General features: G+C 42.1%; 1 non-coding gene and 1 pseudogene across 1 annotated transcript; one reads left to right on the forward strand and one right to left on the reverse strand.

Moving 5' to 3' along the window:
* Positions 1-4,356: 4,356 nt before the first annotated feature.
* Positions 4,357-5,508, reverse strand: LOC133398074 (E3 ubiquitin-protein ligase TRIM35-like; annotated as a pseudogene).
* A 550-nt stretch (positions 5,509-6,058) lies between these two features.
* On the forward strand, positions 6,059-6,131 carry trnad-auc (transfer RNA aspartic acid (anticodon AUC)). Its single transcript has one exon. It is a non-coding gene; the product is annotated as a tRNA-Asp (tRNA).
* Positions 6,132-18,125: the final 11,994 nt, after the last annotated feature.

Here is an 18,125-nt window from a genome sequence, read left to right on the forward strand (position 1 = left end):
ATTATTTAGTGTAGATATTTATCATACCAAGTAAAATAAAAGTGTCCATAAGGCATTTGTCGAGTTTAACATGAGACGGTGCTTGGAGGGGCTGTCGGCGTAGAATGGCAACCACGCTTCCGCCACACTGCCCAGGGCAGCTGTGGCTACACAAGTAGCTTACCACCAGGGTGTCAATGAATAGTGCATGCAATTGTAAAGCATCTTTGAGTGCCTAGAAAAGCGCTATCATTATTATTATTATTATTACTATTATTAATACATACAGACTGTACTTCTGTATCACGACTCACTTATCATTAATGCACAGTTTATATTGCCGTACACATACTTTCTTCCAGCTGCCAGGCTGTCATCATCCATGCACAAATCACGTGAACCGGACCACTCCAACAAGAATAACAAACAAATGAACCCAAAGTGAATAAGTGTGTAAGGCACCTAAATGATAGAGATGAACTTTTCCACCAACAATGAAAAACTGTGGGGCCTTTTCTATTTCAAACCCCAATTCCAAATCAATTGGGACGTTGTGTAAAATGTAATCAAATACATATTGCAATGATTTGGAAATCCCTTTTAACCTACATTAAATGTAATACCCTATAAAGAGAAGCTATAGCTATAGTTACAAATGTAAGTTAAGTGAAGTTATGCATGCAAGTTTATTTTGCTTCACTTGCATTTGTCATTTTTAACTTTTATGCTTAACAACTCTCAACTTTTTTTCTTTTTCAGGATATTCCAAATTGTTGTATTGGCTATACCCAGGATTTGTGCGATAGCTCTGATCGATTTTCCCTCTTCTCTCCGCTTCAAAATGGTTTGCTCTTTGTCCCATTGACAGCTCTCTGGTCTTCATGTTAGCTTAAGAGCAAATGCAGTTTTCACAGGTGAAACCCAAAGCCAAAAACAAGCACTAGCTAATCAAGCAATCAATCTAAAAGCCAACACCTGAGCAACTAGAAACATCCATCAGTCACACGTTCCAATACTTTTGTTCACTTGAAAAGTGGGTGGCTTCAAACAAAAGGTACTCTGTCCTGAGTTGTTTAACACATCTCGATATAAATACCATGAAATAAAAGCTGGAATTGTGAACGCCTCATATTCATCTTTTGATCTGAAACCCAAATGTCTTCAGTATGCAACAAAAACAAACGAATTGACCTTGCCGTTCCAATACTTTTGGAGGGGACTGTAATTAATATGGAAAAAAAGAAAACAAAAGACAAAGGACTCGCTGTAAACAGAAAAAAAACAACCTCGACAATAAAGACAATAGTTTCATTTTACATTTACGATATAGTCTTGTCAGATGTCACTCTACCCAGGCAGAGGAATCAAATATCGAGATTGAGCATGTTGTAGAAGGGTGACCAGCTGTCTATGTAATTATCTCATGGATTTTTTCATTCCGCTGATATTTGTTCTAATGCAATATATTCTGATTCTATGAGTTTTAACAAGTGATTAATATTATCCAGATATATAATATATAATATACAGATTGTTTATTTTTCCAATTTAATTAAATTGCTTTCTTTGCGGTAGTTAACACGAGTAATGATTGTGAATATTTATTTACGAGGTCGATTATGCTTAAATCGCCAAGTATGCACAATCTTTGGGAAAGTGTGAATCTTGCAGTGTAAAATATACGAGAGTTTCTGCATAACCTGGTGTGCATTCCCACATAGCATGAAAATCGGTGTCTGGGGTATTTTAGGTGCATTGTGTGCATATATATTCGACGGAGAGAAGCCCATGGAGCACTTTATGTTGTATAAGCTGTAAATTTGTGTTTTTTTGTCATTCTAAACGTATTGTTACATATGTATCCAGGATCTTAGATGATGTCCAAACAAGTCAGACATTGGAGAGTGTCCTCAGCTCTTCTAGCCATGGTCCTTGTGATGACACCGTCTCAGGCTACAAAGCTTCCAACCTTCACTCTCAGGAGAGCAACAGTCACAAGTGAAGGAATTGTTCGAAAAAGTCCACTTCCTGCTTGCTGAAGTTGTGCTTTTGTTTTGAGACTCGAATTGCTGACACTTGGACTTGTTTCTGAATTTCTGACACTTGGACAAACCTTGATGGATTTATTATTTTTGAACTGAGATTTGTCAGGTGCCAAAGTGCAACAAATGAGATAACAGCTGGTGGAGGGAGTGTCAGGTTAAGCAAACATCCAAGTATTCATACTGCGTCATTTTAAGTATATGGTATAGTACGAGTGTGTATTCATCTCAGATTAAAGGTGAAAAATGTCTGTATGACGGTGTTATTTTTTTTGGAACCATGAATGACTATGCTAAATTCTAAGATATTTAATTGGTGTTCATTAATTTATCATAAAGATTACCTGAATTAGTTTTCATATACTACATTAACCAGTCAACTCGTACAGCGAGTACACAGTCTTCTGTTGTCATGGGAACCCACAGAGTGTCAGCTAATAAATGTCCAGACCAGTCGTCTTTCTGTGTTGCAGAAACAAAAGATTTTATGGTTGACTGGTTTTGTGAAATATTTATAAATAAGAACAGTGTAGTATGTATGAGTGGTTAAAATGTTAATTTTGATCCCGCAAAAATCATATTTAATGACAGAACAATCTGAGATTTGAAAGACTTTAGATATGCTACATCAGATGGCGACGGCAGTCATGGAGTAGCATCCTCATGCCGTTTGTAAAGCGGCTCACAATGAAAATAACATTTGATCACATTTAGCTTCAAACAGTGTTTTAAAAAATGTGAATTTTCGAGAATCCCTTTTCTGCACATTGAGAACAATAATTGTCAACTTTATAATTAAATCCAAATATTAAATGCTCCAACTAAGTCTCAAATCTAAATGCTGAATATATATTTAAATGTTAAATATATATCTGAATATAAATCGTCAATATAAAAGTTATATATATATATAAATTTAAATATAAATCTTAAAACTAAATGTTGAATCTATCGATAAATGTTGGATATATAGCTAAATGTTCAATCTATAAATATATAAACATTAAAACCAAATGTTAAATATATATTTAAATATAATTGTTAAATCTAAATGTTAAATCTAAATATTTCAGGTCAAACTAAATGTTTAGGTAATATGGAAATCCACACTGCCAAGAAACGGAAGAACTCAAATAAAATATTAAATAAAAAAAATTTCCAAAGTTTTTGCCATTCTGTTTTAATTATGTTTTTCACATAAGCCTTGACCTCACTCATCCCAAAAGATATTCCCAAACATTCTTCTTGCTTGTTTTGCAAAATAATCAGCTTTTTCGTTCCCCTTCATTCCTTTATGTGCTGGAACCCACATAAACCTTACGCTCATCTCTAATTTACTTAATCTATACAATATATCATAAATTTCAAATCACACATTTGACCTACTTTGTGATACCATGTTTTTTAAGTACAATAATGCCAATAATTAATCTGAACAGACTGCAACCTGCTTTAACCTGTTTTGTTCAACCAACTGTAGTGCCATCATGATTGCAAGCAATTCCACTGTATATACTGCTAAGTGATCTGCTGTCTGTTCATGAATGGGGTCGCTGCATGTAAAACAAATGCAGGTGCAAAATATCTCCACCATCATTACTGACTTGAGTCGTAACACAAGGTCTCATTGGTATTATCGTCAGGAATTTGATCCATTGTGTAAAATTAAGGAAACATTTTCATGTTACCTGAGAAATGGGGCCAATTGTAAAAAAGTAAGAGTATTCTTTTTGGTGTGATATATTTATTGTCTTTTTTTAATGTGATTGTCTTTCTTCATTTGTACTGTAAGAATCTTCATAAGCTACACAAACGTTTTCTCTCAAATGTATTTATTTCACATTTCGATTTTATTACACTGAAACTTAATCCAGATACAAGCACAAAGTACATAATAATTTTGGATGGAGGTTGTGACACCTGGTGTTGACCATTGCACACAACAAAATCTGTTATTTGAAATTAAAGTTAGAAAACATGATTCTGCAGATCGGGGTCGCTACATGTAAAACAAATGCAGGTGCAAAATATCTTCAACATCATTACTGACTGAGTCGTAACACAAGGTCTCATTGGTATTATCTTCAGAGGGATTTTATCCATTGTGTAAAAGTAAGGAAACATTTTCATGTTACCTGACAAATGGGGCCAATTGGTAAAGTTGTCTTTGAGTAATTCTTTGTTTGGAAGAGATTCAGAGAATGAAAGTGATCTTTTGTTAGTGTCCACACGAACTCGGATTCTCTGCACTTTCACTGGCGGAGTCCACGATACACATTTTCGTCAAAACATTTTGGATTTAGCTTCATGAAATCCAGTGATCCTTTTTAATATGCTACTTTGCCAAGAAGAGTCTAAAGACAATCTGTATTGGCCTTTCAAAAAATTCAATGGACCATATCAACCAGGAATCTGGCCAGTAAAAGTTCCCCCATCCCACCCCCAGTTCCCACTCTGTGTTGTCTCCCACCTCAACATTCCACGTGTGTTCCCAAGTCCAAAGCAGAACCGAGCACATTTTCCTAGCTTGACCTCTCTGGATTCTTTGGACGCTGCGCTCCTATTTTAAAACTCACACTGGTCAGATCTTCAGACAGGCTGAGTTCTGGAACGGCCGTATTTGGGTCCAGAATCGCGGAACTGTAGGAGACCATCTCCTTCATTCGTTCCCACACGGTGAGCTTGAGGTTGCCCACGTGTTTGGCTTCATCCAGCAGAGCTCCTGGGAGCAGCCTGGGCTTGTCGGACAGTTCTTGGATTCTGGTCATCGTAACCTGGTATTTCTTCATGAAGGAAACCTGGTCAGACATCAGCTGGTCCTCTGTGGTTCGGATCACATCTGAGATAGTGTCAATGTTTCTGTCGAGAGCCTCAATCTTCTCCTTCATCATCTGACTCTTCATCTGTTCTTCCTTATTCACAGCAGACAACTTGGTCTTCTCCTCAAGCTGCAGGAAGCAATAAAGCACCTCGAAATCCTTTTTAATCTTGCTTTCAACCTGGTCCCTCTGGACCTTGATGTACTCTGCTTGTTCGTAACAGTTGTCTCTAATCTCATAATAATCTTTCATTTTTCTCTTCATGTCCTGCAGGCCTTTCTGGAGTTTCTCTCTGTGGTCTCGCGCAGCTTCACTGAGGGGTTGTAACTTGTGGCTAGTGTTGATTTTTGCGTTTCTGCAAATGAGGCACACAAACTCCTGGTGGTCCAAACAGAAGAGTTTCAGTTTCTCCTGCTGCAAGCTGCAGATGGCCACTGACTCCACTGAGGCTTGTGAAAGGGCCTCACAAATTCCTCAGTGCCAAATTTGGGGCTGGATCCAACGATCGACACTTTGTCTTGCAGAATGGACACGATTGATCTCCTTTCTCCTCCCACCACTGTTGCACACGCGCGACAGAAGCTGTGACGACACGACAGTATTACAGGATCTTTGAAGATGTACAAACAGGTTGGACGTTGGAGATTGTCCTCAACTCTTCTAACCATGGTCCTTGTGAAAACACCATCTCAGGCTCCAAGCTTCCAACCTTCACTCTCAGGAGAGCTCCAGTGCGTCAGCTTTAGTCGCAATTGAATGGTTTTTTTAATGTGCAAAAGTCCACTTCCTGCTTCCTGGAGCTGCGCTTTTGTTTTCAGACTTCAATCAATCATACTTGGACTGTTTAAGACCAAACCTTTATGCATTTATTATCATTGAACTGAGATTTGCCAAGTGAAATGTAGAAATGTAGAAATGATGTAGAAATTCAAAGAAATTATGGTTGGCTTGATAACTGCGCAAAACACTTGGTCCTCTCAAAAAGAATTCTGACTTCAGTAATGGTTGAATATACTGCATTATGACTTATTCATTCATTCATCTTCCGCTTCTCCTCACGAGGGTCACGGGCTGCTCGAGCCTATCCCAGCTATCTTCGGGCGGGAGGCGAGGTACACCCTGAACTGGTCGCCAGCCAATCGCAGCAATATGGCTCATCATTTGCAAATATTAATAATAATCATATATTAATAATAATATTAATATTCAGCCACCACAGTTTCCATAGTGTAGTGGTTATCATGTTCGCCTATCACGTGAAAGGTCCCTGGTTCAGGACCGGGTGGAAACAGGCTGTTTTTCGTTTTTGCTTGTCAGGAAGCTGTTGCACGTGGTTTGCTGGTGATATTGTTCAGCGGAAGTTACCGTAGCTTAGTGATTCTCATGTGCACTTCGTGTGTGAAAGGTTCCTGGTTCAAAAGGCCTGATTTTTATTTTATTTATTAAATTAATCTGCCTTGAAAAACAGCTTCGACAAAAACCTTCTCCCCATCGGGGAATCAAATCTTGAGGTCCTGCACTGACACCGTGAATAGTTCTGCCAGTGAAGTAGGAATCAGGATCGAGAGGCTGTAGACTGGAACTGTGCATATTTTTAAACTTATTTATTTATTTATTTTCTTGTTTAATTTTGAATTAAAGGCCAACATAAAAAAATCATCAGAATCATCTTTATTTGCCAAGTATGTCCAAAACACACAAGGAATTTGTCTCCGGTAGTTGGCGCCGTTCTAGTACAACAGACAGTCAATTTACAGAACACTTTGGAGACATAAAGACATTGACAAAAAACAATTGTGCAAAAAGATACAGAGTCCTCTAGCACTTAGAGCAGTTCGAATGACTAATATTGCAATAGTCTGGTGCAATGACCATTGTGCAAAGGGCGCTGAGACTTCAAGGAGTGTATGCGGTTTAAAGTGACGAGTAGTGTGATCATCTGGGACAATGTCGGTTGTGCAAATGTTACAGATACTCCTCAATCAGTGTGCAAATGGAGCAGATGCTACTCTGGCATGAGTGGCCAGTATATGCAAATAGTGCAGCGTGGCGAGACAACTACAGTGAGTGCACGAGTAATACATAATTGGCCCCACAGAAATGTGACAACAAACTCAAGTCAAAAAATTGCCAGCTTATTGTAATGGAATTATAGGTTAGGTGTTTAAGAAGTTGATCGCAAGAGGGAAGAAGCTGTTGGAATGTCTACTAGTTCTAGTTTGCATTGATCGGTAGCGCCTACCTGAGGGAAGGAGCTGGAAGAGCTGGTGACCGGGGTGCAGAGGGTCCGAGAGGATTTTGCACGCCCTTGTCTTAGTTCTGGCAGCGTGCAAGTCCTCAATGGTGGGTAGGGGGGTACCGACAATCCTTTCAGCAGTTTTGATTGTCCGTTGCAGTCGGAGTTTGTCCTTTTTTGTAGCAGCACCAAACCAGACTGTGATGGAAGAACACAGGACTGATTCGATGACCGCTGTGTAGAACTGTCTCCGCAGCTCCGGTGGCAGGCCGTGCTTTCTCAGAAGCCACAGGAAGTACATCCTCTGCTGGGCCTTTTTGAGGACTGAGTCGATGTTGGTCGCCCACTTCAGGTCCTGAGAGATTTTAATTCCCAGGAACTTGAAGGTCTCGACGGTTGACACAAGGCAGCTGGACAACGTGAGGGGCAGCTGTGGCGAAGGATGCCTCCTGAAGTCCACGATCATCTCTACAGTCTTGAGCGTGTTCAGCTCCAGGTTGTGTCGGCCGCACCACAGCTCCAGCTGCTCCGCTTCCTGTCAATATGCAGACTCGTCACCGTCCTAGATGAGGCCGATGACAGTGGTGTCATCTGCAAACTTCAGGAGTTTGGCAGTCTGGTTCGCTGAGGTGCAGTCGTTCGTGTAGAGAGAGAAGAGCAGCGGAGAGAGGACACAACCTTGGGGTGCCCCAGTGCTGATGCTGCGTGTAGATGAGGTGGCCTCCCCCAGCCTGACCTGCTGTGTCCTGCCCGTCAGAAAGCTGTAAATCCACTGGCAGATGGCAGGTGAGACGCTGAGCTGGAGAATCTTGGATGAAAGGAGTTCAGGGATGATGGTGTTGAACGCTGAGCTGAAGTCCACGAACAGGATCCTCGCATAGGTCCCTGCACTGTCGAGGTGTTCTAGGATGAAGTGCGGTCCCATGTTGACTGCATCATCCGCAGACCTGTTCACTTGGTAGGCAAAGGAGGAGGGGACCTGTGACACGCTTGAGGTGGTCCAGCACGAGACGTTCAAAGGACTTCATGACCACAGATGTCAAAGCGACAGGCCTGTAGTCATTCAGACCAGAGATTGCAGGTTTCTTGGGGACTGGAATGATGGTGGAGCATTTGAAACAGGATGGAACTTCGCACATTTCCGAAGATCTGTTGAAGATCTGAGTGAAGACTGGAGCGAGTTGGTCCGCGCAGACTTTGAGGCAGGATGGGGACACATGGTCCGGGCCTGCCGCTTCGTTAATCTTCTGTTGTTTGAAGATGCGTCTCACATCCTGTTCATGGATGGTTAACGCAGAAGTCAGAGGTGTGGTTGTGGTCGCGGGTGCGGCCGGGTGGGTGTGTGGTGTGAAACTGTCCTTTTCAAATCTGCAGTAGAAGGTATTCAAGTCGTTGGCTAGTGTGCCAACGATTGGAATGCATGCCAGACTGATTTAGAGTCGTTTGCGCTAAACTGTTTTTCCAACTTTGCTCCATAGATCCTCTTTGCAATGTTAATTTCTTTAGTAAGCTGGTTTCTAGCTCGATTATACAGGGCCCTGTCCCCGCTCTGATATGGGTTCTCCTTAGCTTGGCGAAGCTGCTTAAGTTTAGCGAAGCTGCTTAAGTTTAGCAGTGAACCACGGCTTTTTGTTGTTGAATGTGCGAAATGATTTTGTTGGTACACAAACCTATTCACAGAAACTGATATAGGATGTGACCGTGTCCGTATATTCATCCAGGCTGCCAGCTGAATTTTCAAAGACACTCCAGTCTGTGCAGTCTAAACAGCTTTGAAGTTCCAGCTTGGCTTCATTGGTCCACTTTTTGACTGTTTTCACTGTAGGCTTCGCACATTTAAGTTCTTGCCTGTACGTCGGTATTAAGTGAATTAAGCAGTGATCAGACGAGCCCAGGGCTGCACGAGGTATAGCACGGTATGCGTTTGTTACTGTAGTGTAGCAGTGGTCTAAAGAAGAAGAAGATTGGGAAGATTCAAATTGCATCGAGACAAGTTTACCTGCCCACCAATATTTGATGAATGATGTTTTAGCACGGTAAAATAGTGATGGATTTCTGTCAAGCCTTCAATGCAGAAGTAATTTGGAAAGAAGTATATCTACAATGGCTGAAAGTGTGCATATTTTTTAACTTATTTATTTGTTTTTTCTTCTTTAATTTTGAATTAAAGGCCTATACATAAAAAAATTCCACATGTATATTATATTTGTGTGTTAATTTCCAGTTTAAATATGGTGCTTCCAATTACCATGACAAGATGCCATCTGAAACAAATGTGCTGCTGTTGATTGTTTGGTGTTTCTTTTTTTCGTCCCACCCCATCTCCTCAGACAAGGCATTCAACCATTCCTCGACCTGCATCTGACCATGACACCAAGAGATGGACCTGCTCTCAACCCCAGGAGACGTGGATGAAGACAGAGCTGCAGGATTTGGGGCCGTGGCCGGGATGTCGCCCGGTGCGCAGACCGGGCAACCACTCTTGTGGCACTCTCTGACCGAGGGACTTTTATTTGGAAACACAATATCAGATCTTTATCAAACCTTTTTTAGTGGCCCACAGATCTGGACTTGTCTTGCTATACTAATGGGATTATTTTTTTCAATAATATTTGAAAAAGATATACTTGCAATCATGCATGCAGATTTCAGCCATCCATTTTCTTTACAGCTTCTCCTCACGCGGGTCGAGGGCTGCTGGAGCCTATGCCAGCTATCTTCGGGCGGGAGGCGGGGTACACCCTGAACTGGTCGCCAGCCAATCGCAGATGCAGATTTCAAATCAACTTTAATTTTTAATGCATCTCAATAGTCGAATGAACCTTGCTCGTTCCAATCCTGGCATAAGTTACACTCTCTCAGTAGTGGACTGGTCGGGTCATAGCAGAGGGCTTATTTAATATATTTATTTTAAATCCAAAGCATTGACGTTCCTGTCGGCCTATTATTGGGAGCCTTTTATTTTGAAGGGGGGGCTGGCTTGACTTCATTTGGCTCGAGTCGGTGGCCTGTCGCTTTCAATAGTTCTGCCGTAAAGGATCCTGGGTAATACATCTCCTTTCTCTTCTCGCCATGCGGGAGGAGGGCCGATCGTGGTTCAGCAAATCTTCCTGAATTTGGACCGAATGTTGTGAATCCTCGACGCGGGACGCCCCTGATCACGACTTTCGTGGACTAAAACATCATTCGTGCAATCTTCGTGTCCGGTTGGAGTCGTCTCGTGCACGTTGAAGCTTCTCGGCCTAGCCTAGCTTAGCTTTTCTGAGTTTAGCTTAGTTTGCGAACGAAGAGAGGCGTTTGTGATCAACACTTCGTGAAGCAGACGTCAAGCGTGAGGTAAAGTGTTTTTCTTTCCGGCACCCACGAGTAAGGAGTGGGGCCACAATATGTAATAATAGCCCTTAAATGTGGGGGGGGGGGGGGGGAAGAACAACAATCAAAACACCAACAATTACATGCTATTCGCTTTGTTTCTCATAAATACTGAAATAATATTCTGTAACAATTATATTCTGAATCATCATTATTATTATTATCTTAATCTGAATTCTGAATCCTTTTGTTGATTGTGTCTATAATGTTTCATCACAAATTGTCTCTCCTGAAGTCACAAATTAGCTGTCTTCTTCATCTGTTATCTCTTACAGTGCATAATTACGTTTTACGGTTTCCTTTTGTTGACTTTGGTGCTTTGCCATTTTAACTAACGTACCCTTTAACCCACAATGTCCCAATCTGAATCTTTGTTCAATTGTTTCGCATGTTTGATTTGCACTTGCTTTTCTCAGCCCTCCAACGTAGAGCCGATCGTCGTGTGAAAATGTGTGCAAGAAGGACAGCAGAGTACGAGGAGGAACTTTGGGTACCAAAAGAGGAGAAGGAGCTACAACGTCAACTACTGGACTCTGTGTTCAATCTGCAACCTCAAATTGTGCAACGCAGAGCAGGTTGGTTCACTTGTTGCATGCATTCTAATTTTATTGCTATTCCCGTGTTTATTTACAGGCTCCGTTTGATGGAGCATTTAACTCATTCACTGCCAGCCTGTTCCTGAGCATGGAAGACTGCCAGGCATTTTCCCTCAAGATGATGTTGTAAACTGCAAAGCCACCGAAAGAAAGATCAGACTATTTTCTTTCATCTCTTTCTTTCTTTCATTTTCTTTCATCAGAGAAAAAGTTTGTCCCTGGCTTATACCGTTCTTTAGTAATCCGCTGTCAAATATGGGCTACTTTCAGCCAAATCTGTTTCTGGAGGAAAAAAGTGAGAAAACAGCCATTTTGTGAAAGCAGACGGGTCAAGCAGAACAATGACTTTGACACCAGTATTTGTTTTTCTTTCGTGAAAACCTCAAACATCCATCCATCCATCTATTTTCTGAGCCGCTTATCCTCACGAGGGTCGCAGGAGTGCTGGAACCTATCCCAGCTATCAACAGGCAGGAGGCGGGGTACACCCTGAACTGGTTGCCAGCCAATCGCAGGGCACATTTAAACAAACAACCATTCGCACTCACATTCACACCTACGGACAATTTAGAGTCTTCAATCAACCTACCACGCATGTTTTTGGGATGTGGGAGGAAAAGTCCACACAGGCTGGGTCGGGGATTGAACCCTGGTCCTCAGAACTGTGAGGCTCTAACCAGTCGACCACCATGCCGCAACCTCAAACATCTGAAAATAAAACAACACAGAGAAAGTAAATTTTTTTTTTATTTAGAAGTATAACTATGTACAGAATTTACATTAGGCAAAAATGCATGAACACATGGGGCTCCCAGACTTGCACTTTCTCCCTCGTAATTTCTCCCCCTCAACCGTTTTGCTCTATAGTCCAGGTTTTTTCTTACCTTGCGCATAAAATCTAGCAAAGTTTGATCCACATCTGTATTTTATTCTTTGTTGGCTGTGAATGGGATCTTGTGTGGTTGTCATTGTCCTTGAAACCAGTCCCTACTTCTGCTCGAAGCACAACCTGTGCAGTTTAGAAATATAACTATTACTATACAAATACATTGTTGAAATTTCTGTTGTGGGCTGTGGAGGAAAATAGCATTCAATTAGCTTTTTTTGTCTGCACTGCGAACTGGAATGGGAGTCGAACGTCTGCAGGATGCATAACTTGTAAGTTTAAAAAAAAATACATACGATTACGAGAGGACACTTTATTGATGTGTTTTGCAATGGTAAAAAAATAAAACATTTCTTCGTCACAATCCTAAAAGACATTAGACTCGCATGTCTGTGAATTTCTCCAAGATGGATGAGCAGAAATTGGAAAATTCAAAACCGTACTGGCAACAGGGCATCCAGCCATCCATTTTCAACACCGCTTATCCTGGTAAGGATGGCGGGGCGCTGGAGCCTATCCCAGCTGACTTGGGGCGAAAGGTGGACTACACCCTGAACTGGTCGCCAGTCAGTCGCAGGGCAAATGTAGACACGGGCAACGATTTGCACTCACATTCACGCTGTCACTCAGTGGGAACTGAACCCACGCTGCCTGCACCAAAGTCAGGCCTGTAATGTGAACTTGTGGGAGGAAATAATGTTTTTATGTAACAATGATTGAAGGAGCCTGTTTGCTTGCTAAATGTAGTTAACGCTAGCTGCAAACGAGTTAGCTTCGTCGGTCTTCATCGGAGGAAGCTCGGCTGGCTATCCAGGGGGAGTTCGCTATGTGACGATTCAGGACCCCATTTACTCAAATCCTAGTCGGCAGACAATCAGCTGCCAAGCGCCCGAGAGCATCTTGTCATATGTATGGCCCGGAATTTTGGGCGATAGCTTTGGAACAAAGTGATTTGCTTGCAGCGTCATCCTTTATTCTCCTGCATGATCGAAGGCGTCATTCCGGTCTGTTGCAGGAATATTTTTCTTGCCTTGGCGCAATAAACTTCTTGTACCGAAAGCTTTTTTTTAAATTTTGTATTCTCTCTTTTCTGCCATTATCTTTGCACTATACACTGTCTTCTCATTGTCTCTTTTACCCCGACCCCTTCTTCTTCCTCTGAGGGAGGCACATTCACCTCGAGGCGCTGGTGCCCTCTACAGGGTGTCATTTCTCAGTGCAGTTATCCAGAGGCTTGACGATCACACAAACTGCACAAGACTCTCCACCGCTCATCCCTGTTTAAAAAAAACGCCATTGACGTCTTTAGACTGCATTGCCAGGGAACAGGTGGATTCTGAATGACTTCTTTGGACGGCATTGGCAGGGAATGAGTTAAACATTTTATTGCAAACACACACTTGTACAATAAAAAGGTTCTATCATTTCATCATCTATCTCACCCATTTTTGGTGTAGGCAACTAATAATAGTGGGTACTAACAGTTATTATCAATGGAATACCGTATTTTCACGACCATAGTCCGCACCGTATTAAAAGGCGCAGTCTCAGTTACGGGGTCTATTTCTGTATTTAACACATACATAAGGCGCACCGTATTATTGGGCGCAGGCATGGTAAAACATACGGTAGCATGCATTCACGCTAAAACAATGTTTTTAAAAAGGCAGCGGGAGCAAAACTGAGTCCGGTTGTACTTTATTGAAGTATTTAACAATGCACTCACGTTATTTTTTGATCAATCCTCATCCACAAATCCATCAAAGTCCTCATCTTCTGTATCCGAAATGAACTGGGCAAGTTCTCAATCAAACACGCCAGGTTCGAGTCAGTCTTGCTGCCATGCGAAAGCTCGAACAACAGTGCAAGCAGTTATTAACAACAGTGCAAGCAGTTGTTATTAAACGTAATAATCTGGCAACCAAATGTCTCTCGTTGTTTGCAGCTATCAAGCTAAGCTAGGATACACTATCTTGGGAAGATTCAAAATGCATCGAGACAAGTTTACCTGGACACCAATATTTGATGAATGATGTTTTAGTACGGTAAAATAGCCTTCAATGCAGAACTAATTTGGAAAGAAGTATCTACAGTGGGTGGCTAGTACCAGCACTCTTTTACTACGAAGCCACGCTGTTGTAACACATGCAGAATGTGGTCTGGCATTGTTTTACTGAAATAAGCAGGGGCGTCCATGAAAAAGACGTTGCTTGGATGGCAGCATATGTTTCTCCAAAACCAGGATGTACCTTTCAGCATTAATGGGGCCTTCACAGATGTGTAAATTATCCATGCCAATGGCACTAACACAGCCCCATGCCATCACAGATGCTGGCTTTTCCAGTCAGGCAATGATTGGTGACTCAGTGTCGCAATGATCAACAACTGTAACTTCATCGCCCAGGCAGCTCCCCTCTGGCATTTCCACAGATGTGCATGTCTCATTTACTCCAGGGACATTCCGTGCCAGTGACGAAGCTGGCATGGAGATGATGAAAAGTAACTTAGTGACGCGATGATTGGTGATTCTAGCAAGGTAGCTGGCTAGCCTGACTAATCACAGTGCAGAGCTGGCCACGCGGCACAGTCTTTTGCCTCGCTGCTGTTTTGTATGTTATTGTATGTAATAATCTGGCGACTAGTGGCGTTAGCTAGCTAGCCTGGCTAATCACTGTGTAGAGCCATGAGGAAGACTTCTCCTCACTAGGGTCACGGGCGTGCTGGAGCCCATCCCAGCCGTCATCGGGCAGGAGGCGGGGCACACCCTGAACTGGTTGCCAGCCAATCGCAGGGCACATACAAACAAACAACCATTCGCACTCACATTCACACCTACGGGCAATTTAGAGTCAGCCTCACAGTTCTGAGGACTCGGGTTGAATCCCCGCGGGGCCCTGCCTGTGGGGAGTTTGCATGTTCAGCTGGAACGTTGGCTCAAATTAGTCAATTTGATGGCAGAGTGACCCCTCCACGCAGTTTGATCTTTGCTTAAAAATATTTTGCAAACAAATGTCTCTTTATGTATGGCTCGCAAGCTAAGCTAAACGAGCTTGGGAAGATTCAAAATGCATCAAAACAAGTTTACCCGGACCAAGTTTTGATGAATTATTTTTTAGTGTGGTAAAGTAGTGATGGGTGTACTCTGTCAAGCCTTCAATGCAGTATTAATTTAGAAAGAAGTAGCTCTGCAGTGAATGTAGTACGGGAACTTGACGAAGACTCGGTGTCAACCTGCATTAATTTGGTCTCACATCATATAAATTACTTTTCAGGGTATTTTTTGGAATACATTTTTTTGACGTTTGTCATTTTGCTAATATTTTCGTCACAACGGATATTTATATTTGTACAATATAAAAAGTTTAGTTGCATGCATGAGTAATCTAGTGTATATATTCCTCAATCTTTTTTTTCTTTTATCAGATGCCACTATCAAGAAAATAAAAAGTGCCATATCGCCCAGCCCTACAGTCTTACTTTTTACCCCAAATGTTTTGAGTTTTATCCACTTAGATCGATTGAACCATTGTTCTGCACTGCACAATTTTTTTTTTTGCGCATGTCAGGTTAACAACCTGACGGATCATTGGCCAGAATCGGGATACACCCAAAGATTTATGACGTAAATGTTGTACGCTGTTGAGGCTGCTGACAGCAACCCACTCGAAGTAAAATTATCCAGGCTGAATCTAAGCGAGAAACCACATAATAATTTCACTAGAGCATCAGGTTTTCATTGACTTGGAACTCGACTTGAGTAACTCTGTTAACATATTACTAAACTTGATATTTCTTCTAACCTGTCATTCTTTAAATAAAACTGTCATTACATGATGGTAAATTAGGAAAGACAAGTGCCAAGACGTGGTATTGAATAATTTAATTAAAAATGTAATAAAAAGGAACGTTGTCAATATTTTGTCAGTTGAAATCATTCAAAGGGGCTGATTGAAAGTAAGTAAAACAAAGCAAAATAAAAGCAAATACAAGCAAAGTAAACGGTGCAATGTGATATAGTTACATATTTACATTGTGATATTCCATCAAAGCGCAAGTTGAATACAGGGTTCATAACAAGCTAAAAATAAGTGCAGTGTAGTCTCCCTCACAAACGTTTGAAAGAATGATGTTGTGATGAATGCGGTGCGGCTTTGTCAAAGTATTTTTCTCTGTGTGTTTGTATTTACTTCTGCTCCCCCACCAAACACACAGAAAAGAGCCTTCTGACTTTCATTGGAAGTTTGGTTAAGAGAGGTTACATGTTGTACACAGACCGCATTCTGTATTTTGACATGAAAATATATTGAAAAAACACTGAACATTTCTTGCCAAGTACCTGAAAAATGAGAATAGGCATGTCTTTCCGTGAGTGACAAAGGATTCAAACCCCCACAACCCCCCCCCCAAATTTTTTTAATCATCTTTATTAATCGTGAACGTATACACATTTTTTTTCCCTCTGCATTTTAACCATCACATTTGTGGATACAGCAAACACACACACTTGTTAGTGGCACACACTCGAGCAGAGGGCAATTTAAAGGTCAGATGACAAAGATGTTATGGTGGTCAGTTAAAGTTCATATTTGCATTGTTTATATGTTATGTAATACATGCACGTAACAGCAAGTTTTCAACCATAGTTAAGCTAAAAACAAGGTTTTTATGACGCATATTGAGTTCTCCCTGAACATACCCGACGCTCAAGACAACGGGGTGTGGTTACTCTATCCACCCGAAGAGCTACCAGAAGTGACGTTTCAATTGCCAAACACACTATACGCAATGGCGAGCAACGTGTTGGCCTATGTGGAGGAGGAGGATGTTGACGTCTGGGGGCACCCAACTGAACTTGGCATTATCAAAGCCTACGTGTTTCAGCCGATCAGACAGCGACGGCGACGACGAGCAGCCAAGTAGCAGCTGTACAACAGAAAAAGAGAGTGGCCACTGGCTCCATGTGACGCTATGTCAAAACCATGGCTTGAAATAATGCCACCCCCAGGGGTGCAAATATTTTTGAGCACGACTATACCTGTTATATATTCATACATGTTTCAGTGACATGGCACAAGCTTTTACAAAGGGTGCAGTATTCTTATATATTGTGTGCCCCTCGCTCAAGTTGCGTTATAACACGCCGCACAGAAAGTCTTTGCCGTGTGTTTCTAAAAGTACTGCGTGGGTCTTTTTTTTCCCCCCCAACTGCCCGGTGCATAGTAATCATAATAGAGTCGTAGGTATACACAAGGAAATGCTCACCTCTTGCCTGCGCTGCGCCGCTGCTGCACCGTGGCGGCAGCGAGATTTAGTTCTGTTGCTGCTGGTTGAGGTCCTGATGTCCGTAAGAAAAATAGTTGGCACCGCAGCTAGTTTCAGCTTCTGCCTCTCTGTCCAATACTTCTCAAAACACGCCAGTTCGAAGTGATCGGTGCAGCTTGGAATGCTTGCTAGGCACCCATAGCTGAGCATGTTTCTTCCCGTCGATTTACTTTGCCTATCCGCTGGTCACATATTCCTTTTTCACTTGGAAAGCCACCAAAAAATACAAAAAAAATAAAAAAACTCTTGCCGCTGCCTGAACCATTTGTACAACCAAATGCCACACAATAAACCATTATCCATCCATTTTCTGAGCCGCTTCTCCTCACTAGGGTCGCGGGGGTGCTGGAGCCTATCCCAGCCGTCATCGGGCAGGAGGCGGGGTACACCCTGAACTGGTTGCCAGCCAATCGCAGGGCACAACCATTCGTACTCACAGTCATGCCTACGGGCAATTTAGAGTCTCCAATACATGCATGTTTTTGGGATGTGGGAGGAAACCGGAGTGGCTGGAGAAAACCCACGCAGGCACGGGGAGAACATGCAAACTCCACACAGGCGGGGCCGGGGATTGAACCCGGGTCCTCAGAACTGTGAGGCTGACGCTCTAACCAGTCGTCCACCGTGCCGCCATTATGACATCGTTAAATCATACGACAATATTCAAAGACGGGAACAACAGCATGGAACAATAGCACACAACGCCGAATGAACAGGATGGTTGGCTTGTGTGATGCCACAGCGCCGGAAAGAGATGAAGACCGGAAAGCATGGGATGCAAAAAGCAGTAGGCGCATTCTGCGTCATATTTATCGATTTAACTGCTGTAAATCTGCTATATAATCACTTCGCAAAGGCAGTGGTGGTTTGGAA

The sequence above is a fragment of the Phycodurus eques genome, chromosome 23 (assembly GCF_024500275.1).
Source record: "Phycodurus eques isolate BA_2022a chromosome 23, UOR_Pequ_1.1, whole genome shotgun sequence".
Taxonomy (NCBI): Eukaryota; Metazoa; Chordata; class Actinopteri; order Syngnathiformes; family Syngnathidae; genus Phycodurus; species Phycodurus eques.